The 25,479-nt window shown below is 38.2% G+C and overlaps 1 protein-coding gene and 1 pseudogene across 13 annotated transcripts in view; one reads left to right on the top strand and one right to left on the bottom strand.

Moving 5' to 3' along the window:
• TRPM3 (transient receptor potential cation channel subfamily M member 3) overlaps nt 1-25,479 on the bottom strand; it is a 605,449-nt gene that overhangs the window by 489,350 nt on the left and 90,620 nt on the right. The gene's annotated exons all lie outside the window — the stretch shown is intronic.
• Nucleotides 18,864-19,788, top strand: LOC105718533 (transcriptional regulator protein Pur-beta-like; annotated as a pseudogene).

Genomic DNA, 25,479 nt, shown 5'->3' with positions numbered 1-25,479 from the left:
TCAAATTTGCCATATTCTCTTTTTTATGTCTGCTCTTGAATATGCTCCAATGTCCTTAGAATACTCCGTTTGCCTAGTGAACGCTTACTCATCCTTCACAGTTTACCTCTGAAATCACTGCATCATGGAAGCATTCTCTGACTCCATGTACTAGGTCACTGTTACCTATCATATTCTGTAAGCAATTATCAGTTGCTAGAAACACTTCCTTAGATTGAACTTGGAGCCAGGTTTTAGCTTTCCAATCTTGAAAATAAATATCAGTTTCAGCAAACAGTCTAATACAAGTGGCCACCTTTCTTTTTAATGAGAGTTCTCAGAAGAAATGAAAGACCGACTTTTATGTACACAACGCAATTACTTTACATTGATGTTGTTTCCAAAACTTCATCCAGCGTATTGATCATTTTTCTCCTTCGACTCTTTTCTCCTTCCACTATATATGTCTACTTTCTAGTAACAACCCAGACTCTTTTTCCCCTATCATATTTCTAGTATCACAGGTATTCAATTAATATTTATTTGGTTAGGATGATTAATTTATTATTTTTAACATTATTAAAATCTAAATCCAAAGTCTAATGAATTACAAGTAAGTAAAGGGCATAGCTCTAACTGAAATAATCTTGGTTTTTCTGAACGATTTGACTGCAAGTTATAGATAAGATGATATTTCATTCCTAAATATTTAAACATGTACCTCTTTAGAAAATTTCCTATAAAACCACAATACTAACATCTCCACCAAGAAATACAATATTGTTAAGTATGATCTAATATTTAATCCATATTCATATTTTCCAAAAAGGTTTATAATAATTGTCATTGTTACTGATGTTGGGTCCAGGACTCTGTAAGAATTACTGCATATAGTTGGCAAGCCTCTTTAATCTCTTTTAACATAAAACAAATCTACTGCCTTTTATATTTCTTTTTTTCTGGTCATCTGTTACACTGATATTTTAAAAGGGTTTTGCTTTCAGGTAGTTTTCTACAATCTTACTTATCTAATTGTTGTTCCAAGACTAGATTCGGTTTAAACATTTTGAATCCTTTGCCCTTGCTTTAAAAAAAAAAAAAAAACCAGCTTAACAGTATATCATGTATATCACTGCATGGCAGTTCAAGGAACTTTTCCCCATTCTCTGTGTGTCTTTGTGTGTATAGCACTTTATCATGCCAGGTCACTCAAACATTCTTCTATAGATGGGCATTTGGGTTGTTTCCAGTATTTTGCTATTGTCAACAACGATGCAATAAATAATTTTGTGGATATGTTGTTTTGTACTTGCTAAGGTATATTTTCGGGGTAAATTACTAAAATTGGGACTGCTGGGACAAACAGTAAATAAAAATATATTTTTATTAGATATTGATAAATCCCCCTCCACAAGGTGGAACCATTGTGCTTTCCCATCAGCAATGTAGGAGAGTGGCTGTTTCTCCACAGTCTTGCTAATAGTGTTGTTGATCTTTTGAATTTTTATCCATGTGATACGTGGAAAATGTGTCATAGTGTGGCTTGATTTATGTGATGCTTCTGAATAAAGTTTGGTATCTTTTTATTTTAAATACCATTTGCAGTCAGCAAGATGGTGGAATGAAGAGCCCCTGACATCACTTCCCCAATAAAAATACAACTAGAAAGTATTCCAGAATAAGAATACCACACTGAATTCAACAGAACTTGAGGGAGAAGTATAGAATGCCCTGGGTTCACAAAATTGACAGAAGCTGAAACCAGTAAGAGGAGTGGTCATTTTCGACCGTGCCATACCCTCCTCCAAGACAACATAACATCATTAACACAGAATTTCCTTAGACCCATGGCTTCCAAGGTAGGAGGAGAAAATACGAGGTTGACATTTGATCTTTCCACCAGTTTACTCTGGTCTTGTCCCATAAGAACCACTGGGAGTACCAGGAAGGCTGAATCACCTGGGTTGAACTGGGGACAAAATGCAGGGGTGCTGATTGCAGTAACTGATGTCCACAGTAGCTGCCCTGTGCTCTGATCAGTGGAGATGTCACGTGGATGAGACTGGCCAGAGCCATAGTTTTACAAGGGGTCACAATCCACTGAAAGGCTCCAATCCTGGGCTGAATTTCCCACAAAGCTCAGGTGCTCCTGTGGAGCCTTCCCCTGACCTGGAAACAACCCAAAGGTTGGTGATTAAGTTGTGGCACTAGCTTAAGTCTTTCCCATACTGGGAAACGATAGCAGCACCAACAACATAGTTCCTGTACAGTGTTTACATTTCAGTGCTCACTATAAGTCTTCTGAAAACCAGAAAGAACAGCAGAACAGCAGTTAAGCTCCAATATTAAGTAGTAAAGGCCGAACACCACCAAAGAGCACCTTTGAAAGCTGGAAGAGGCAAATGGGGGAGGTGTGCTTTTATATGCAGGCATCAATGTAAAGATGTAAAGATTGTGATGACTCAGATAACTACAACATCACCAAAAGAAAACAATTTCCAGTAATAGACCTAGAAAAATGTAAATATCTATGAAATACCTGACAAAATTCAGAATAATCCTCTTAAAGAAGTTTAGGGATTCACAAGAAAATAGGGATAGACAACTAAGTAAAATTTTAAAATATCCAGAAACAGGTGAGATATTTTACAAAGAAATATAAACAATAATTTATAAAAAAGAAATTCTAGAAATAAAGGATACAATAACTGAACTCATTAGAAAGCTTAGCAACAGACTTGATCAAACAGAGGAAAGAATGAATAAGCTTGAAGACAGAACATATGAAATTATCTATTCAAAGGAACACAAAGAAAAATAAATATAAAAGAAGAACAAATAAGGCCTATGAGAATTACAGAACATCATCCATAAGACCAACTTCTATATACTAGGAGTTCACAAAGGAGATAAGAGAGAAAAAGGCTTAGGAAGCCTATTTGAGAAAATAACAGCTGAAAATTCACCATACCTGGAGAAAGGCAACAGCATTAAGATAGAGAAAGTGGCCAGGTGTGGTGGCTCATACCTGTAATCCCAGAAATTTGGGAGGCCAAGGCAGGTGGATTACCTGAGGTTGGGAGTTTGAGACCAGCCTGACCAACAAGTAGAAACCCCATCTCTATTAAAAATTCAAAATTAGCTTGATGTGGTGGTGCCTGCCTGTACTCTCAGCTACTTGGGAGGCTGAGACAGGACAATAGCTTGAAGCTGGGAGGAGGATGTTGTGGTGAGCTGAGATCACGCCATTACACTCTAGTGGGGTAACAAGAGTGAAACTCCGAACTCCACCATGGAAACAAACAAAAGAAAGATACAGGAAGCTAACAGGTCAGCAATAAAATTTAACCCAAACAGGAATTTCCCAAAGCCCATCACAATAAAGTTAGCAAAAATCAAAGCAAAGAAAGAATATTTAAAAAGCAGCAAGAGAAATGAAACCTATTCAATGAAATCTCAATACAGCTTTCTGCAAACTTTTCACCAGGAACCCTAAAGGCTGAGAGAGAGTAAAATGTTATCTATATTCAGAGTACTGAGAGGAAACAAACTGTCAACCAAAAACACTGTACCCAGTAAAGCTATCCTTCAAAAAAGGAGAGATAAAGACTTTCCCAGACAAACAAAACCTGGGGGTTTAATCAACACCAGACCTGTGTTACAAGAAATGTAAAATGGAATTATTTAATCTGAAAAAGAGTGTAACATAAAAACATCTGAAGGAATAAAACTCACGAGTAAAAGTAAGACAACAGACAAATTCAAAATACTGTAATACTATAATTGTGATATGTAAGCTACTTACATCTTAAGTATGAAGATTAACAGATAAAATTATTAAGACAATAATAACTATACTAACTGGTTAAAAGAAAAGCAATATAAATGATCTAAATTGAAATATCAAAAAGTCAAAATGTGAGGAAGGGACATGGTATTAAAATAAAGAATTTGTCTTTGTTACACTTCTTTTCTTTGTGACCAAAGTTGAGTTGGTTGCAACTTATTTAAAATAACCTCTTATAATCATAAGATTTTTTGTAAGCCTTATAGACTAAAATAAGTAGCATGAAATCAAAACATTCTACTAAAGAAAATCACTTAACTACATCAGAAAATAGTAAAGGAGAAAAAAAAGAACGAATCTACAAAACACCATAAAGCAAGCAACAAAATGGCAATAGTAAATCCTTATTTATCAATAATAACTTTGAACGTAAATGAATTAAATTCTCTAATTAAAAGACATAGTGTGGCTGAACGGATTAAAAAAAAACAAGATCCAACTATATATTAACTACAAGAAACTCACTTCACCTATAATGATACACATATACTGAAAGTGAAAGGATGAAAAAACACACTCCATGCAAACGGAAACCAAAAAAAAAAAGAAAACAACCCACAGGAGAAGTAGCTATACTTATATCAGATAAAATAGACTTTAAGTCAAGAACAGAAAAAAGAAAGAAAGAAAGAAAGAAAAAGGATTAGAAAGGGCCATTACATAATGACAAAGGAGTTAATACAGCAAGAGGATATACAATGGTAAATATACATAAACCCAATACTAGGGCACCCAAATATATAAAGCAAATATTAACAGACCTAAAAGGAGAGATTGGCTATAATACACTAACCATGTAGGGTACTTTGCCACCCCACTTTCAGCAGTGAACAGATTATCCACACAAAAGAGACTGACAAAGAAACATCACAACTGAACTACATTTTAGACCACATACATTGACAGAACATTCCACTCAACAGCTGAAGAACATACATTTTTCCATTTTTCTCAACAGCACATGGAGCATTCTCCACAATAGCTATATGTAAAATCAAAAATTAAGTATTAACAAGCTTAACAAAATCAAACTCATATCAAGAATCTTTTCTGACCACAATGGAATAAAACTAGAAATCAGTAATAGGAGGAATGTCAGAAAGTGTTCAAATTTATGGATATAAAACAATATGCTCCTGAACAACGAATAGATCACTGAAGAAATTTAATATGAATTTAAAAAAAATTCCTTGGGACAAGTGAAAATGGAATACAACAGATAAAATCCTATGAAATACAGCAAAAGTAGTTCTCAGAGGAAAGCTGATAGCAATAAATGCCTATATCTAAAAAATAGGAAGATGAATACACGACCTTATGTTATGTCTCAAAGAAGTAGAAATATAAGAACAAAATAAACCCAAAATTAGTAGAAGGAAAGAAGTAACAAAGATCAGAGCAGAAATAAACAAAACAGATTTTTAAAATAATACAAAAGTATCCCAAAACAAAGAGTTTATTTTTTGAAAAGATAATATTGACAAAATTTTAGTTATACTAAGGAAAATAAGAAAGAAGACACAAATCAGTAAAACTAGAGATGAAGGAGACATTACAACTGATACCATAAAATACAAAGGACCATAAGAGACTATTATGGATGGCTATACACCAACAAAATGGAAAATCCAAAAGAAACATGAATTATGGACACATAAAACCTACCAAGAAGAAATAATAAAAAAAATAGAAAATCTGAACAGACCAAAAATGAGTAACAAGAATGAAGCAGTAATATATTCCCATTGAAGAAAAGCCCAGAACCTGATGCTTCACTGCTGAATTCTACCAAACATTTAAAGAACTATATAATTCTCAAACTGTTCCAAAAAAGGGAAGAGAATGCCTACTTTCTAAGTCATTCTATGAGGTCAGCATTACCCTAATTCCAAAGTCAGGCAAGGACACAACAAAAACATAAAACTTTAGGCCAATATCCCTGATAAACATAGATGCAAAAATCTTCAACAAAATACTAGCAAACTGAATTCAACAACACATTAAAAAGATCATTCATGGCCAGGCACAGTGGCTCATGCCTATAATCCCAGCACTTTGGGAGGCTGAGGCAGGTGGATCACTTGAGGTCAGGAGTTCAAGACTAGCCTGGCCAACATGGTGAAACCCCATCTGTACTAAAAATACAAAAGAAATTATCCAGGTGTGGTGGCAGATGTCTGTAATCCAAGTTACTTGGGAGGCTGAAGCAGGAGAATTAAACGCAGGAGGTGGAGTTTGCAGTGAGCCGAGATCACGCCACTGCACTCCAGCCTCGATGGCAGAGCAAGACTCCATCTCAATAAAACAAACAAACAAAAAAGATAATTCACCATGTCAATTGGGATTCATCTCAAAGATGCAAGGATAGTTCAACACATGCAAATCAATAAATGTGATATATCACATTAACAGAATAACAAAAATCATATGATTATTTCGATAGAATTGCTTTTATTGAGAAAGCATTCAATAAATTCAACATCCTTTCATTCTAAAAATTCTGAACAAACTGAGTTAGAAGAAACATACTTTAACACAATAAAGGTCATATTTATTATTTATAATAAATAATATTTATAATAAAGGTCAACACACTCAAAGCTATAAATGGGGGAAAGTTGGAAACTTCTTCTCTGAGATATGGAACAAGACAAGGATATTCACTTACATCACTTTTTATTCAACAGAGTACTGAAAGCTCTAGCCAGAGTAATGAGTCAAGAGAATGAAATAAAGGGCACCAAAATCAGAAAAGAAGTAGTCAAATGGTGCCTATTTGAAGATGATATGATTTTATATATATAGGAAACCCTAAAATCTGCACCCCAAAACTGGTATAATTCATAAACAAATTCAGTAAAGTTGCAGGCTACAAAATCAACATAAAAATCACTAAAATTTTTATATGCCAATAGTGAAATATCTGAAAAACATAATTAAGAAAACAATTTCATTTACAATAGCTACAAGAGATACTTATAAATAAACAACTAAGGAGGTGAAGGATCTCTACAATAAAAACTATAAAACACTAATGAAAGAAATTTAAGAGGAGGCAATTAAGTGAAAATATACCCCATGTTTATGCACTGGATGAATTAATATTGTTAAAATGTTCCTGTTACCCACAGTGAGGTACAGATTTAATGCAATCTCTATCAAAATAAGAAAAACATTCTTCACAGAAATAGAAAAAAATTTAAATTCATTTCGAAATACTTAAGACTCCAGATAGACAAAGCAATCTTGAACATAATTAACAAAGCTAGAGGCATCATATTACCTTTCTTCCAAATATATTACAAAGCTATAGTAACCAAAAAAGCATAGTACTGGCATAAAAACAGACACACATAGACCAAAACAGAGAACCCAGAAATAAATTCATGTATTTACAGCCAACTGAGTTTTGACAAAGGTGCCAGGAACACACACTGGGGAAAAGACAGTCTCTTCAATAAATGATGCTGGGAAAATTGAATATCTACATGCAGAAGAATAAAGCTAGACACTTATTTCTCACCATATACAAAAATCAACTCTAAATGTATTGAAGACTTAAATAAAAGACCTGAAACTAGGAAAGTACTAGAAGCAAACATAGGAAAAATGCTTCGTGAAATTGGACTCATCAAGGATTTTTGGAATAAGACCTCAAAAATGTAGGCAACAAATGCAAAAACAGACAAATGGGGTTACATGAAACTAAAAGACTTCTGCACAGCAAAGGAAATGAGTAGTAGAGTGAATAAAAAACCTCCAGAATGGGAGAAAGAATTTGCAAACCATGCACCTGACAACAGGTTAATATCCAGAATATATAAGGAACTCAAATCAGTTTGATAGCAACAAATAAACAACAACAACAAAAACCCTCCAAATAATCCATTTGAAAAATGGGCAAGATATCTGAATGAACATTTCTGAAAAGAAGACAACAAATAGCTAACAGGTACATGAAAACAGATGCTCAACATCACTCATCATCAGGGAAGTACAAATCACAGCCACAATGAGATATCATCTCACCCCAATTAGAAAGGTTATTTTCAAAAAGATAAAAAATATGTAATAACAAATGCTAGGGAGGATGTGAAAAAAGAGAAACTCTTAGGAACTGCTGGTGGGGATACAGTACAGTCATATGGAAAACAATATGGAGCTTCCACAAAAAAATTAAAATAGAACTACCATATGATCCAGCAATCCCCATTACGGAGTATGTATCCAAAGGAAATGAAGTCAGTTATGTCAAAGAGAGATCTAGCACTCCTATGTTTATTGCAGCACTATTTGCAATAGCCAAGATATGAAATCAACCTAAGTGCCCATCAACAGATGAATGTATTAAAAAACTCACACACTCACACAAACACACACACACACAAATAGTATTCAGTCATAAAACAGAATAAAATCCTGTCATCTGTGGCAACATGAATTAATCTGTAGGACATTATTTTAGGTGAAAAATATATCATGTTTGAAGTCAGAATAACGGTTACCTTTGGGGAAAAAACAAGTGGTGATTGAGGGAGTACATAGAGATTTTGGGAGGTGCTGGAACTGTTTTATTTATTGTGAAAACTTATTAAGCTATGCAAATATAATTTGTGCTTTTTAAGTATGCATACACTTCAATAAAAATTATTCAGAAAATATTGATAATTTACAACTCAGTAAGAAGTACGTTAATTCAAGCATGAAGTAATCTGAGATGTGACATAATTTTGAGCAATTCATGGAAATAATCTATTTTAACTTGGTATTGGGAACCTTTGTATTGAAATAGACAAGGGATTGTTATTTAGCACATTAAGGAAATGGGTAATTGTATATTTTCAGTTTAAAAAATATAGTAATGTCTGTTGACTTTAAACTTTTAAAATCAAACTATAAATAAAGATAATTTTCATTAAAAAACAATGTAAATGTTGAAAAGTTTGACCAGGTATAAGACAAAATATTTGAGGTCAGAATTGGGGAAGCAGTAATGTCATCTGACAAAGTCAGGAGGTCAAGAGATTAAGCTTCCAGGATGCCTCGAAGGTACATAAGTGACCAGCGAACAAACTGGAAATCACGGTTTAACCAGAGGGGAAGGAAGGAGAAGGAATAGGGATGGACTGATTTCAGTGAGACCTTCTGTAATACAGCAGAAAGTAAATGCGTAATATTCAAAGCTGATAAACCAAGAGGTATATCATCGAGAGATTAAGAGGCCACAACCAAAAGAAGCTAAAATGCAAACAAGCAAAAGGTGTTGCCTACGGGAGGTTGGAATGAAGATGGTGACTGGAGCCAAGGCTGTTGCTTTTCATTATAAACTAAACACCTACAGGATAGAAAGTCACAGCTTTCAAAGAAGCCAAAGCAAACTTGAAAGAGAATGAAGACAGACAATTCACTCTACCAGTAGCAAGTCTTACTATATAGCTACATTAATCATGAAAATATGGCGTCAGCAGGGATTGATATGCTGACAGATTAATGGAACAGAATAAAGAACCCAGAAACAGACCTATACAAATATGCCTAATCAATTTCTGACAAAGATGCAAAAGTAACTCATTGGTGGAGGGCTAGCTTTTTCATGAAATGATGGTAGAGCGATAGAATATCCATAAGAAAGTAAGTGAACCCCAACCTAACCCTTACATGTCACACAAAAAATTAATGTAAAATGGATCACAGCCGGTCATGGTGGTCACGCCCGCAATCTTAGCGCTTTGGGAGGCTAAGGTAGAAGAATCACTCGAGGCTAGGAGTTAGAGAGCAGCCTGGGCAACACAGCAAGACCATCTCTACAAAATTAGCCAGGTGTGGTGCTCAGTACCTGCAGTCCCAGCTACTCAGGAGTTGGAGGTGGGAGGATTTTTTGAGCCCAGGAGTTTGAGGCTACAGTGAGCCATAATGTCATCACTGCACACCAGATCAAGACTATCTCAAAAATAAAGATAATAAACAAAATGAAATAAAATAGATTAAAGATACATAAGTAAAATTTAAAACTATTAAAGTCTTAGGGGAAAATGAGAGAAATCTTTGAGGTCTTGGGCCAGGCAAAGAATTCTAGTCTTGACACCAAAAGCATAATCCATAAAAGAAAAAATTGATCAGTTAAAACATCAAAATTAAACGTTTTTCTTTTTCTTTAAAAAAACCCTGTGAAGAAGCTAAAAAGACATGCTACAGACTTGGTAAAAATATTTGCAAGACATGTATCTGACAAATAACTGTTACCCAGAATATACAAAGAAGTCTCACAACCCCAGAGTAGAAAAATAAACTATACAATTAGAAAATCTGCAGAGACACAAACATTTTACTACAGAAGAAATGGAGGTGGCAAATAAGCACACGAAAAGATGTTCAACATAATTTGCCATCAGGGAAATGCAAATGAAAACCACAATGAGCTGTCACTACACATCTGACAGGATGGCAAAAATAAAAAATAGCAATAATACCAAATGCTAGTAAGGATGGGGAAAAACCTGGATTCATTGCAGATGGGAATATAAAAGTACACAGTCGCTCTCAAAAATAGTTTGGCAGTGTCTCGTAGAACTAAACATCAGCTACCATATAGACCAACAGTTGCACTACTGGGTCCTTATCCTAGAGAAATGGAAACAAGTTCACCCACAAAAACCTGTGCATGAATATTCACGACAACTTTATTCATAAAAGCCCCAAGGTGGAAAGAACCCAGATGTCCTTCAACAGGTCGACTGTTAACAACTGTGGAATACTACTCAGCAATTAAGAAGGAACAGATTTTTGATGTATGCAACAACTTGGAAATGTCTGCAGGGGATGGTGCTGAGTGAAAAAAGTCAAACTCCAAAGGTTACATTCTGTATGACTCCATTTATATTAAACATTGGAAAGAAAAATCTTTAGAAATAGAGAACAGGTTAGTGGCCGCTAAGGCTTAGGGATAGGGAAGGGGAGATACAGGAGGGAGAGAAGGTGTAGTTAGAAAAAGGTGACCCACAAGGTCCTCTGAGGATGGAACTCCTCTGCTTCTTGACTGTGGTGTGGTTACATGAACACACACAGGATAAAATTATATAAAACTAAATACACACACAAATGAATGTAAGTAAAACAGGAGATATGAACAAGAGTGGTGGATTGTACAATGTCAATATCCTGGTTGTGAAATCATACTATGATTGTGCAAGGTGCTATCATTGGGTGAAATCAGGGAAGGAAGGGAAAGATACATGAGATCTTTTCATATTATTTCTCATAACTGTATATAAGAATACAATTAGCTCAAAAATATTTAAAACATATAAATAAAAACACAAAATACCTTCTCAATAAATTTGAAGAAAAAGATGTCTGTGTGCATGCGTATGCATATATACATGTATATGTATATACAGCCATGCAAACACAATGGGACAGAGGACCAAAGTGTCAAGAACTGAGTCATTTATCAGGATCCGGAAAAGAAATAATAAAGTAGACACAAAGTAGATCAGAGAGGTAGGAGTACTACTGGGTAAGGCAAAGCGAGATTGAAAGGAGGCATTAACAAGCTTTTACTTATGCAGGGATGAATATCCAGGCCAGGTATGTCATGATGTCTTCTTGAGCAGAAAACATCACTACTCCAAACATGTGGTAGATTATAATTGTTATGAGTGTGAGCTCTGAAATTGACTTGCTGAGATTCAACATCAACTCTGTTTACTCTTAGCAATATGACTTTGGGCAAGTTATTGAAATTTCTCCATGCCTCAGGTCTTCCTACTACATGAATCACCTAGGATCTTGTTAGGAGGGCTAAATAAGCTAATGCATATAAAAAAGCTTAGAAAAGTTCTTGGCATTCAGTCAGTCTTAGGCAACTGTATGATCTGATAGCAGCTCATTTATCATAGATGACAGCGTGGCGATAAGTTTCCTATTTTTTCCTTGTTATTTATTGTGTTTTGATGCTTTGACTATCTGATATCATCCCACAGTGTCTGGAAGACCTGATACTCTGTATCTCTGATTTCTAAAGCCATTTGAAACAAGAAAATGAAGCAAAGTATTGTGTAGGTGGCTGCTTACCCATGCAGGAACACACAATGCTGCCTGAATAGGGTTTTGGTTCACCAATACCTCTCACTGAACCGCGCCTCTTTGTAGCTTTGATCTACAACATATCATTGTAATGTGAATCGAACACAAGTTAGTAATGATTATGTAAGTTTCTTCACGCTCTTGGCAATGTATTTATTCCTTACCAAAATAAAAATGCACCGCAGGTAATGCAATAGTCATTCCCCAAATAGAAGCTGTAATAATCATGTTCCAGCCTCCCTGATTAGCTTTCATCTTATTTTGCAATTCTCTTTACTAACGAAGATTGACAGATCGTAATAATCTAGACAGATGTTGTCATCTCTAAAACATCCACAGACTTGTTCTCCTTCTCTGAGTGGTGCAGGAGTAGCTAGTTACTGAAGTGGCCCTGAAGTCCATATAACAACAGCTGTGAGGAACTCCAGAGTGCAAGAGCCTGAGCTTCACTGGCAAGGAACAAACGATTCATGGAAAAGAAATAATTTTCTTAAATTTGTGGACATGAAATATGTAAGACTCATACTTTTGAATGAGCTGTATTATGATCTCTCCTAGGGAAAATACCATTTCTGTAATACTATATATTTTTTATTAATAAAGACAAGCATTGTCTTAGCAGCCATCACTGTTGGTCCATTATACACAACATGCAGCCCACAGAAACAAAAAGCCACATGGAGGGCAGGTAACTACGTTCTGGAATTTCAGCCTGCATCCAACAGGGAAAATGAGTTTGGGTTTTTTCCCTGTCTCTAAGATAGTAGAGAGCCATGTGGAGCCTGGGCCCCATTCCTAAGACTCTGCTCCAAGATGGCCAGGAAGAACATCTCCCACTGAGGGAACAGAACACCAGGAAGACTGGTGTGCTCAGAGGGAAGGCACTGAAAGCAGATGAAGGGAAGACACAGATATTGGGCTGAAGAAGGAGGCTGCTGGGAACTGAGACTCATTTCTGGTACCCAGTGACTCTTGTGGAAGGGGTGAGTTGAACAGGCCAGAAGCAACCTGCTCTCACCATGGGCCTCTGGAATCCCTCTCTATTCCACCCTGGACACTTAAATTGTCAGGGAAAGCTGCCTAGAGAAATGGTGGGGGCAGAACTCTAGCCGGTGAAGAGCCTAGAAGGTTTGGTGTGGGAGTATCTGTAGGGTGGTATGGTTAGGAGCACCTGTTACCCTAGGCACAACTTGCCCCCATAGGAGACTTTAGCCCTAGGGTGTCTGTCAGTCCTGCACTCTGCAGGGCAGTCTTGCCCATCAGATGGGGCAGGTCTGACCTGAGCGCCCCTCCATCTGCTGGCTTCTCTCAGGGCCCCAGCCTAGCTGTACCTGCATGCAGTGCAGCCACCCAGTACCTCCTGGGGGCCGACATCATAGCTTCTGCACTGGCAGACCGTGCCTGACCAGCAGAGTGCTCTAGCAGAGCATGCCCCATGAACACACACCAGCCTGCCCACGCCTGTCCCCCTAACTGTGGCCTCCCTGTGCCACTTTGCCTGCATGCACTTACCCCTGGTCACAGCCCACACTGTTTTGCTGGCAGATGTGTTTACAGAGAAGCTGCCTTCCCTTCCCTGCCAGCATGTGCGTGTGTGTGTGTATGCATGTGCACTCTGCCATGCCACTGCTGGGCGTAAATGGACTCTACCACTCCTCCTCTCACCTCACAGCCATTGCCATGGGAGCATTGGCAGGCACAAACCCCATCAACCCTGCCCCCTCCAGTGCTCTGTTCCTGTGCTGACACTGACACTGGTGCAAAATAAGTCATGGAAAACAGTGCAGTCCCCCTCGCCCTAAGCAGCCACAACTGCCAGTGTGAATGTGCACAGAAGGAGCACACAATCCTGTGCCTATCAGTGCCCTGCCACTGTTCTAACACCACCACTGGCACACACACAGTTGCTGGCAGGGGGCCCTGACCCCCAAAGTTGTACTGCCATTATAGATGTTGCATGGTGGCTGGGGCCATGGCACCCACTAGCACCCTGCTACACTGCTGCTGCCATTGCTTGTGGCACATGCAAATGAGGATGGATCCTGCTGCCACCACCTATAAAGTACTTTGGCTGCCACCACCCATCAGAGCATTGTGACCAACATTCTGGGAGCACCTCAGCCCCTCCAGCACAGCAGGCTCCTAACCTCAAGGAGCTAGATAACAAAACCAGGGCCTGATAACAAAGCCAGGGCCCACCATCAGTCCCCATCAGAGTCAGAGCACACAGTCTAGGAGGCCTGAACTGAGCCTTGGCCCCTTAAAATCTTCCAGTAATGAAGCCAGTCCACTGACCACATTATACCATAGTCAAAACCCCAAGGTCATGGAATAGGGTAAAAGAAAAAAAAAAAATCCATCCAAAAAACAGCAACTTCAAAGATCGAAGGAACGTCTGCCTACAAAGATGAGAAAGAACCAGCACAAGAACTACGACAACTCAAAAAGCCAGCATCTTCTTTCCTCCAAACAAACACACTAGTTCTCCAGCAAGGGTTCTTAAGAGATGGGCTGAGATGACTGAAATGACAGAAATAGAATTCAGAACATGGATAGGAATGAAGATAATCGAGATTCAGTAGACTACTGAAACCCAAGGTAAGGAAGCTAAGCATGAAAATAAAATGTTACAGGAGCTCACAGACAAAATAGCGAGGATCGAAATCAACATAATCTACTTGATAGAGCTGAAAGACACTCTACAAGAATTTCATAATGCAATTTCAAATATTAGCAGCAGAATAGACCAAGCTGAAGAAAGAATTTCAGAGCCTTGAAGACTAGTTTTTGAAAATAAGACAGACAAGAAGAAAGAATAAAAAGAAATGAACAACTCTGAGAAATATGGGATTATGTAAAGAGACCAAATCTATAAATCACTGGAATCCCTGAAAGAGATAGAGAGAATGGAAGCAACTTGGAAAACATATTTCAGGATGCCAGGCATGAGAACTTCCCCAACCTAGCTAGAGAGGCCAACATTCAAATTCAGGAAACACAGAAAACGTCTGCAAAATATGGCACAAAAGGATCATCCCCAAGACATATAATCATCAGATTCTCCAAGGTAGAAATAAAAGAAAAAATGTTAAAGGCAGCTAGAGAGAAGGACAGGTCACCTACAAAGGGAAGTTCATTAGACTAACAGCAAACATCTTAGCAAAAACCCTACAAGCCATAAGAGATTGAGGACCTATATTAAACATTCTTAAAGAAAAGAAGTTCCCACCAAGAATTTCATATCCTGCAAAAGTAAGTTTTATAAGTGAAGGAGAAATAAGATTCTTTTAAGACAAGCAAATGCTGAGGGAATTCAGTACCACTAGACCTGCCTTATAAGAGCACCTGAAAGAAGCACTAAATATGGAAAGAAAAGATTGTTAGCAAACGCAACAAAAACACACTTATGTACACAGACCAGTGATACTATAAAGCAACCACACAAACAAATTAGCATAACAAACAGCTAACAGCATGCTGACAGGATCAAATCCACATGTATCATCACTAACCTTGAATGTAAATGAGCTAAATGCCCTAATTAAATAGCACAGAGCAGCAAGTTACACAAACAACCAAAACCCAATGACATGCTATCTTCCAGAGACACATCTTAAATGCAGTGACACATGTAGGCTCCAAATAAAGGGATCATGAAAAATCTACCAAGCAAACAAAAAACAGTAAAAATCATAGGAGTTACAATCCTTACTTCAGACAAAACACTCTTTAAACCATCAAAGATCAAAAAAGATAAAGAAGGGCATTACATAATGGTAAAGGGCTCAATTCAGCAAGAAGACCTAACTATCCTAAATACGTATGTACCACCACACAGACACCCAAATTCATAAAGCAAGTTGTTAGAGACCTTGAAAGAGAGATTTCAAAACTCCACTGACAGTATTTGACAGATCACAAAGGAAGAAAATTAACAAAAGTATTCAGGACCTGAACTCAATGCTAAACCAAATAGACCTGGTAGACATCTATGGAACTCTCTATTCCAAAACAACAGAATATACATTCTTCTCATTGCCACATGGAATATACTCTACAATTGACTACACAATTGAACATAAAACAATGCTCAGCAAATGCAAAAGAATCAAAATTATACCAACCACTCTCGGACCACAGCACAATAAAAGTACTTTTGGGTTAATTATGAATTAAAGCAGTAAACAAGAAGTTCTTTGAAACTAGTGAGAACAAAGATACAAATACCAGAACCTCTGGGATATAGCTAAGGTAGTGTTGAGAGGAAAATTTATAACACTAAACACCCACATTAAAGAGATATAAAAATCTCAAATTAACAACCTAACATCACAACTAAATAACTACAGAATCAGGAGAAAACCAGCTCAAAAACTAGCAGAAAACAAGAAATAACCATAATCAGAGCAGAACTGAAGGAGATAGAGACACTAAACGTCATCCAAAAGATTAAAGATGCCAGGAGCTGTTTTTTTTTTTAATTATAAGACAGACCACTAAACTAATAAAGAAGAAAAGAGAGAAGATCCAAATACATACAATCAGAAATGACAAAGAGGACATTACCACTGATTCTACAGAAATGCAAACAGCCACTAGAGACTATTATGAACTCCTCTATGCACACAAAGTAAAAAATCTAGAAGAAATGGATAAAACCCTGGACACATATACTCTCCCAAGACTGAAGCCAGAAGAAATTGAATACCTGAACAGACCAGTAATGAGCTCTGAAATTGAATCAGTAATAAATGGCCTGTCAATCAAAAAAGCTCTGGACGAGGCAGATGCACAGCTGGATTCCTCTAGATGTACAAAGAAGAGCTGGTACCTTCCTTACTAAAACTATTCCAAAAAAATGGAGTAGGAGGGACTCCTCTTGAACTGATTCTATAAAGCCAGCATCATCCTGATACCAAAATCTGGCAGAGCCACAACAAAAAAAGAAAACTTCAGGCCAGTACCCTTGATGAACATTGATGTAAAAATCCTCAACAAAATACTGACAAACTGAATCCAGTTACACATCAAAAAGCTTATCTACCACAATCAAGCAGGCTTTATGCCTGGGATGCAAGGTTGGTTCAACATATGCAAATCACTAGATGTGATCCATCACATACACAGTACTAAAGGCAAAAACATGATCATCTTGATAGATGCAGAAAAGTCTTTTAATAAAATTCAACATCCCTTCATGTTAAAAACTCTCAACAAACAGGTATTGAAGAAATACACTTCAAAATAATAACAGCCACCCTGAAAAATCCATAGTCAACATCATACCAAATGGCCAAAAATTAGAATTCCCCTTGAAAACCAGCACAAAGTACGGATGGCTTCTCTCGCCACTCCTATTTAACACACTAAATTGGAAGTCCTCGCCACAGCAATCAGGCAAGAGAAAGAAATAAAGTACATCCATATAGGAAGAGAAGCTGAACTATCCCCGAATGCAGAAGACATAATTCTATATCTAGAAAACCCCATCATCTCAGCCCAAAAGCTCCTTCAGCTGATAAACAACTTCAGCAAAGTTTCAGGATACAAAATCATTGAACAAGAAATCCCTAGCATTCCTATACACTAACAGCAGCCAAGCCAAGAAAAATTAGGAAGGTTATCCCATTCACAATTGCCACAAAAAGAATAAAATACCTATGAATACAGTTAATGAGGGAGGTGAAAGATTCCTATAATGAGATTTACAAAACACTGCTCCAAGAAATCAGAGATGACACAAACCCATAGAAAATCAATCCATGCTCATGGATAGGAACAATCAATATCATTAAAATGGCCATACTTCCCAAAGCAATTTACAGATTAAATGTTATTCCTAGAAAACTACCAATGACATTCTTCACAGAACTAGAAAAAACTATTTTAAAATTCATATGGAACCAAGAAAAGAGCTCAAATAGCCAAGGCAATCCTAAGCAAAAAGAACAAAGCAGACGGTATCACACTACGCAACTTCAAACTATACTGCAGGGCTACAGTAACCAAAATAGCATGGTACTGGTACAAAACAGACACATAGAGCACAAAGACCACATTCCATTGGAATCCTAACCCTAATCTTAACCCTAACTGTGTCCCATTGGTCTACGTTTCTGTTTTTGTACCAGTACAATGACATAAGGCCAGAATGTGCACACACACAACCATCTGATCTTTGACAAAGCTGACAAAAACAAGCAATGGGAAAAGGACTGCCTACTCAATAAATAGTGCTGGGATAACTAGCTAGCCATATGCAGAAAATTGAAACTGGATCTCTCCTTTACATCATATACAAAAATCAACTCAAGCTGGATTAAAGACTTTAAAACCCAAAACTTTAAAAACACTGGAAGACAACCTAGGCAATACCGTTCTGGACATAGGAACTGGTAAATATTTCATAATGAAGCCAAAAGCAATTGCAACAAAAGTGAAAATTGACAATTCAGATCTAATTAAACTAAAAAGTTTTTGCACAGCAAAAGAAACTATCAACAGAGTAAACAGATAACCTACAGCATGGGAGAAAATTTTGCAGACTATGCATCTGACAAACAGAAAACCCACGGCAAGGGAGACAATTTTTCAGACTATCCAGAATCTATAAGAAACTTAAACAAATTTACAAGGAAAAAAACAACCCCATTAAAAAGTGGGAAAAGGGCGGCGATGAGCGGTGGGAGCGCGTGAGCGGGCGGGCGAGGCTGGGGGGCCCTGGAGCGCGAGCCGCAGGGCGGAGGAGGGCGGAGAAGGAGGGAGGGCGAGGGAGGGCGGGGGAGGGCGGAGGAGGAGGGAGGGCGGAGGAGGGCGGAGGAGGGCGGGGGAGGAGGGAGGGCGGAGGAGGAGGGAGGGCGGAGGAGGGCGGGGGAGGGCGGAGGAGGAGGGAGGGCGGGGGAGGGCGGAGGAGGAGGGAGGGCGGAGGAGGGCGGAGGCAGCGGCCGAGAAGATGGCGGACGGCGACAGCGGCAGCGAGCGCGGCGGCGGCGGGCCGGGCGGCTTCCAGCCCGCGTCCCGCGGCGGCGGCGAGTAGGAGACGCGGGAGCTGGCCTCAAAGCGGCTGGACATCCAGAACAAGCGCTTGTACTTAGATGTGAAGCAGAATGCCAAGGGCCGCTTCCTCAAGATCGCCGAGGTGGGTGCGGGCGGTTCCAGGAGCCGCCTCACGCTGTCCATGGCGGTGGCTGCCGAATTCCGCGGCTCTTCTGGGCGAATTCATCGAGCTCTACGCGCAGCTGGGCCCTAGTAGCCCTGAGCAGCTGGCGGCGGGCGCCAAGGAGGGCGGCGGGCCGCGGCGCGCGCTCAAGAGCGAGTTCCTGGTGCGTGAGAACCGCAAGTACTACCTGGACCTCAAGGAGAACCAGCGCGGCCGCTTCCTGCGCATCCGCCAAACGGTCAACCGCGGCGGTGGCGGCTTCGGCGCGGGTCCCGGGCCCCGCGGCCTGCAGAGCGGCCAGACCATCGCGCTGCCTGCGCAGGGCCTCATCGAGTTCCGCGATGCGCTGGCCAAGCTCATCGACGACTACGGAGGCGAGGACCACGAGCTGGCAGGCGGCGCCGGAGGCCCAGGGGGCGGCCTGTATGGAGAGCTCCCGGAGGGCACCTCCATCACGGTGGACGCCAAGCGCTTCTTCTTCGATGTGGGCTGCAACAAATACGGGGTGTTTTTGCGAGTGAGCGAGGTGAAGCCGTCCCACTGCAATGCCATCACCGTGCCATTCAAAGCCTGGGGCAAGTTCGGAGGCGCCTTTTGCCGGTATGCGGATGAGATGAAAGAAATCCAGGAACGACAGAGGGATAAGCTTTATGAGCGCCGTGGTGGGGGCAGCGGCGTTGGCGAAGAGTCAGATGGCGAGGAGGTGGTTGAGGATTGAAACAGGCAGCTTCCCTACAGGCCTCCTCCACCCCACCACCATCTCCTTGGCTAGAGAATTCCCCCTTCCTGCTCATCCCCAGTGATTTAGTGGAGAGGGAGCAACGGAGGCCGCAGAGGGAAAAAAACAAAACATAATATAGTTAAGAGAAATAATCATAAGAGAACAGTGACAGACAACTTGAGAAAAGCAGTCAAGTTCCAAGGAACTGACAGCAACCTGCAAAGAGAGGACAACAGCATCTCTTCACCTGCATAAAATAGTCTCAGCTTCTGTTGTTTCTCAACTGAGGTTCCTAAACCCATCAGGATAATCCCTGGAGGGAATAGAGCCTTGCGCATCTGGGGCAAGAAACACGTCCAGGTTACCCAGACCATTGATAACAGTTGCATTTAGGTTGTACCTGGGTAATCTGGCATAAAAGATCTCTCTAGGCCTCATCGTTGCAGTGTCTATCCCTTCACATCCATTGAAATCAGCATTTTGGATCTAGGTCTTCGTGGAATCCTTAAGAGGCCTTTACAGTTACCCAGTTCTGAGGGTTCAAGTTCACGAAAAGAAATGCAACTTGGGATAATCATGAACAGGTTAAAGATAAGAATTCAAGAAGCCATCTAAGAATACAGAACTAAATTGGATCCATTTTTTAAAAAAAATGGTTTTGCATGAAACCTGGACCAAGGCAAATGTCTTTTCTTTGAAGAACTGTTTTCCGGGATGCCAGTGGATTCAGATATCAGTGCTTGAAGTAGAATCCATTACTAAAATAGTTTCAAAGTTGACAAATTTTCGAAGATAAAAGCAGTTTCACATTGGGGGTTGCTGAAAGTAGGCACAAGGAAAAGTCAGGCATAAAGCACAAGGCAGACTGAGTGGATTGGTTGCTGCTCACTAAAGTTCTTCCCCTGATCTCTTAATACGGAGGTCATTACCAAGAAATGGCTTTGGTATGAATGAGAGCCAGATCTCCACTGTGTGAGCCAGTGCATTATGGCTAATTTGGCTGTTACAGCCACTGGTTGGCAGGATTTTAAACCATAAAACTTGAAGATTACCTACAAAAGGAACAGTGTGGCTATAAGCCTGAGCTTTAATGGAATATACATCCTCATGGAAAAGTTAGGAATAACCAAAACTGAAGTCTTAATTTACCTTCAGTTTAATCTGTGGATTTGTTCAAATACTAAAGATCTTCAGGTCCAGAATTCCAGCATCGTTTATTCTTTTTAAATTTTTAAGAACTTGATCCATTGTATCAGTACCTCACAATCAGAGTTGGCAAATGATGGATGAGTGATTCAAGCACTGCACCCGGTGGAAGCTGAAATCCATCTGTGAATGGAACTGAAGTGAACGTGAATATGCTGACTATATCCTGGAACCATTTTTATACCATCTTGAAATTTCAACAAACTGGCTTTTGCCAGTTTATCCAGCTGTCTTTCAAGAATAAAAGTTGGGGTTTTCAAAAAAAAAAAAAAAAAGTGGGAAAAGGGCATGAAAAAACCCTTTTCAAAAGAAGACATACATGCAGCAAACAAGCATATGAAGAAAAGCTCATTATCACTGATCATGAGAGAAATACAAATCAGAATCACAATGAGATACCATCTTACATCAGTCAGAATGGTTATTATTGCAAAGTCAAGAAATAACAGGTGCTAGCAAGGTTGCAGAGAAGAGGGAATACTTACACACTGTTGGTGGGAGTATAAATGAGTTCAACCATTGTGAAAAGCAGTGTGGCAATTTCTCAAAGAGCTAAAAACAGAAATAGCATTCAACATAGCAATCCCATGACTGGGTTTATATCCAAAGGAATATAAATCATTCTGTCATAAGCACATACGCACACATACATGTTCCTTTCATCACTATTCACGATAGCAAAGACATGGTATCAACCTAAATGCCCATCAGTGGAAGACTGGATAATGAAAATATAATACTTATACACTGTAGAATACTATGCAGCCATAAAAAAGAACAAGACCATGTCCTTTGCAGGAACGTGGATGGAGCTAGAGGCTAGTATCTTTCACAAACTAATGCAGCAAGAGAAAACCAAATACTGCATGCTCTCACTTACAAGTGGGAGCTAAACGATGAGAACACAAGTACACAAAGGGGGAACAACACACACTAGGGCCTATTTGAGGGTGGAGGGTTGGGGTATGAAGAGAGGCAGAAAAAATAACTATTGGGTACTAGGCTTAAATACTTGGGTGATGAAATAATCTCTACGACAAATCCCCATGACATGAGTTTACCGATAGAACAAACCTGTATATGTACTCTTGAACCTAAAATAAAAGTTTACTTTTTAAAAAGCCATATGGTGAGAAGACTAGATTCTAGGTCTTTGTGTGGCTCCTGTTAATGCCACTAAAGAACATTTTGTCATAGGCAGTAGTTGTCCTCCCAACAGTACCTTCTGAAGTTTAGGTATACAGGTTTACCATTTTTATTTCCCCTTAGTGAAATCCCCATAGAAAGCCACCATCCACAGACTTAACTGTTTTGAATACCCCTTTTGATGAGATAGACAAAAATATCACCTTTAGGGATAATCAGTTTCATTTGGTTATTACTTGTGGTATACGGTAATTCCACTATTTTTTTTTTTTTTAATTTCTTAAATCAAATTTCTTTTAAAAGAAGTTCTGTCCAGGAGTGGTGGCTCATGCCTGTAATCCCAGTACTATGGAAGGCTGATATGGGCAGATCACCTGAGGTCAGGAGTTCGAGACCAGGCTGACCAACATGGAGACACCCCATCTCTAATAAAAATACAAAATTAGCCAGGTGTGGTGGCACATGCCTGTAATCTCAGCTACTCGGTAGGCTGAGGCAGGAGAATACCCTGAACCAGGAGGCGAAGGTTGCAGTGAGCTGAGATCATGCCATTGCACTCTAGCCTGGGCAACAAGAGCAAAATTACAGCTCCAAAAAAAAAAAAAGAAAGTTCTATAATTCCAGAATTTGACTAATAGTTTCATTTTCACTTTATATACCCTTAAGAATTGTTTAGGTCTTGGATTTGATCAGTCTTTATCCCAAATCAAGGTATGTATCTGTCCCCTGAACATTTTAGTTACTGCTCTCTGAATGTACTCATTATTCTTCATTCTTCTTGTGGAAGAACAGGAACTAGAAACATACCACTGACACAATCAGTCATATAATAAATGGATATCTAATCAGAACAAGATTTTCATTTCTTTTCTGGGATTCTCCTGAAGATGGTCAGGTCTGCAGGGGTGGAAATGGGTGAAAAGAGAAGCACTTCTGGCTGCAGGACCCTGTACTTTGTGAAACAGCTGACAGTAGCTTCTAGGTCCAAATGTTCTCTTTCCAGAATGGCTTTTTTGGAAATTTACTACCTTTCCTTATGAAAGCTCATCTTCCATATCTTACTAAGTCCCTTTGAAATTATCCACATTAATCTGGCAGCTCATTCCCTAGGCAAAATTAGCATCATCTACAAACAAAAATTGGAAACTTCCTCTTCCAGATTTGGAATCATCCTTGTTGACTCTTATCTATCCATTTTTAATCCTTTCATTTTGTTTTGAAGTTCATTTTCTATCCAGTTCTTCCAGATTTTATAGTCATTTTTTTAAAAGCCAAGTATAGAGACTAGTAAGCAGATATTTTTAAAGTTTAAGTATTAAGAGATATTGGCTCTGTATGACACATCTAAACAGTGAAATATTATTTAACCATTAAGGTAATGTGCAAAAAAATTAATAAAGCAGGATTTTTCTGATGCATTAACAGAAAAAAACAGATTATAAAACTCTACACATGCTATTATTCTATTTTAAAAATATAATAAAGTACCTAAGAAAAAGACTAGAAGAATATACATCAAATAATAACAAGTTATGGTATTTTGGAGTAGGAAACACAGTCAATATTTATAAATCAAAGAAAAATAGATTGAAATCAGTATGGCTTAAAGTATTCATTTTAAAATAATGTGCCTTAAATAAAAAGATCTAACTACTGAATTGGATCTTAAAGGTTATCTAATCTTATTCTTAGAAAATTCTTAATGTTTACCTCTGTGACATTATCATTGTAGCATGTTGGTTTGGGAAACTAAACTAGACGGATGATAATCTCATTCTCAGAGCAGTTTCGTGCATAAACTATGTCTGTTTACAAAGAAAACCAATTCTATTGAAATACAGTTAAAATATTAAAACCAGAAATTGGCAACAGAATAAAATATTCAAGGGCTTATTAATATGTCACATACCAAGATCTAGCAGTAGGCCTAATAACTACCATAAATTCAAAGTAGAGATAAATGTATATTTTAACATATCTATATGTTAATGACCTTACAGTGATATGAAAATATCTGTGAATTTTATTAATGACAAAGTCATGGATATTACTAATACTATTGTAGTTTGTTTTCTACATTTACAATAGAAAAAACTGCTAAATATCAGGCAGAAATTGGTGCATACAAAGATGTATTTTTATTCCTATCCAAATTCACAGACCTAACTTTAATGCTTAAAATCTTTGAGTATCTGAGGATTCAAGGTAAATAACTCTTAACCTATAATAAGATCAAAGTACTCACATGAAGAGAGATAAAAGATAAAATATTATTAGAAATAAACTCAAATGGAGGAATTGTTTAATATGTTCTGTGTATGCTTAGATTTCTAGTGCCAAACATGTACCCAATTCAGTGTGGAGTAAAAGCTACATCTTGAAAGATGACCAAAACAAAAAATAACACCAAATTAAGATGTACATATTTTTCTCAATAAGAAGTTTGACATTTATTTGCTCCAAATTTAAATGTTATATGAAATATGATAAAGGAAAAGAAGTACCATAATATATAGACAATCTAAGCTTATGACAGAAAGAAGAAAATCAATAGATATTTCAGTACATATGTTCTTGACAATAGTCCTTCAGGCATTATGAAATCTTTATGAATCAACATTTATGATGAGGTAATATGAGAGACCCTCAACAAGAAACTATATCAACTTACTCTAGGTCCTTATATAGATATGTGTTCAAATGCCATTATAGATATTAATAACAAACAATAAACAGATAACTTCAATTTACAAAAGAATATTTTGCAGGAAAATTATAGTAGAATTAGGGCAATGACATTGCTTTGGTGGGCTGCTCTTGAGTCACGTACCAGGACACAGACTGACTCTTGAGTTAAAAGGAGCTACTCCAGGGGTCCAAGTACGTAAAATCACATATTGAGGATTTCTATAAAGACAAGAATGTCAGATTCACATTCTCTTTCTACTGACTCATGTACCTTTAAATAAAGTATAAGACCTCTAAGCATACACAGACAAATGTTAATATATGTTCATCATGGTCATCTTAGGTTCAGAAGATACATTTAATTTCTTACTTTGCTTATATTTTCTATATAAAATTTGTTTAATAAACATATGCTGCTTTTATAGTTAGGGAAAGCTGTTTAAATTATTTAAAAATATTTTGCCATTGCAAATTATTGCAATCTGAAATGTTGGTGAAGTTTAAAGATTGCTAAAATAACACCCAGGTTTTCTTCGACTAAGCAGATACTAAATGACATTTTAAGAATACAAAATATTTTATACAGATAAGGTTATTAATTTGGGAATTTAATGCAGCAGTTATGCTAGGTTGGTCACAACAAATAAA

The sequence above is a fragment of the Aotus nancymaae genome, unplaced genomic scaffold (assembly GCF_030222135.1).
Source record: "Aotus nancymaae isolate 86718 unplaced genomic scaffold, 86718_ANA_hifiasm-v0.15.2.pri h1tg000041l, whole genome shotgun sequence".
Classification (NCBI taxonomy): Eukaryota; Metazoa; Chordata; class Mammalia; order Primates; family Aotidae; genus Aotus; species Aotus nancymaae.
The sequence above is the reverse complement of the archived record's forward strand: the minus strand, read 5'-3'. Positions and strand labels throughout refer to the sequence as shown.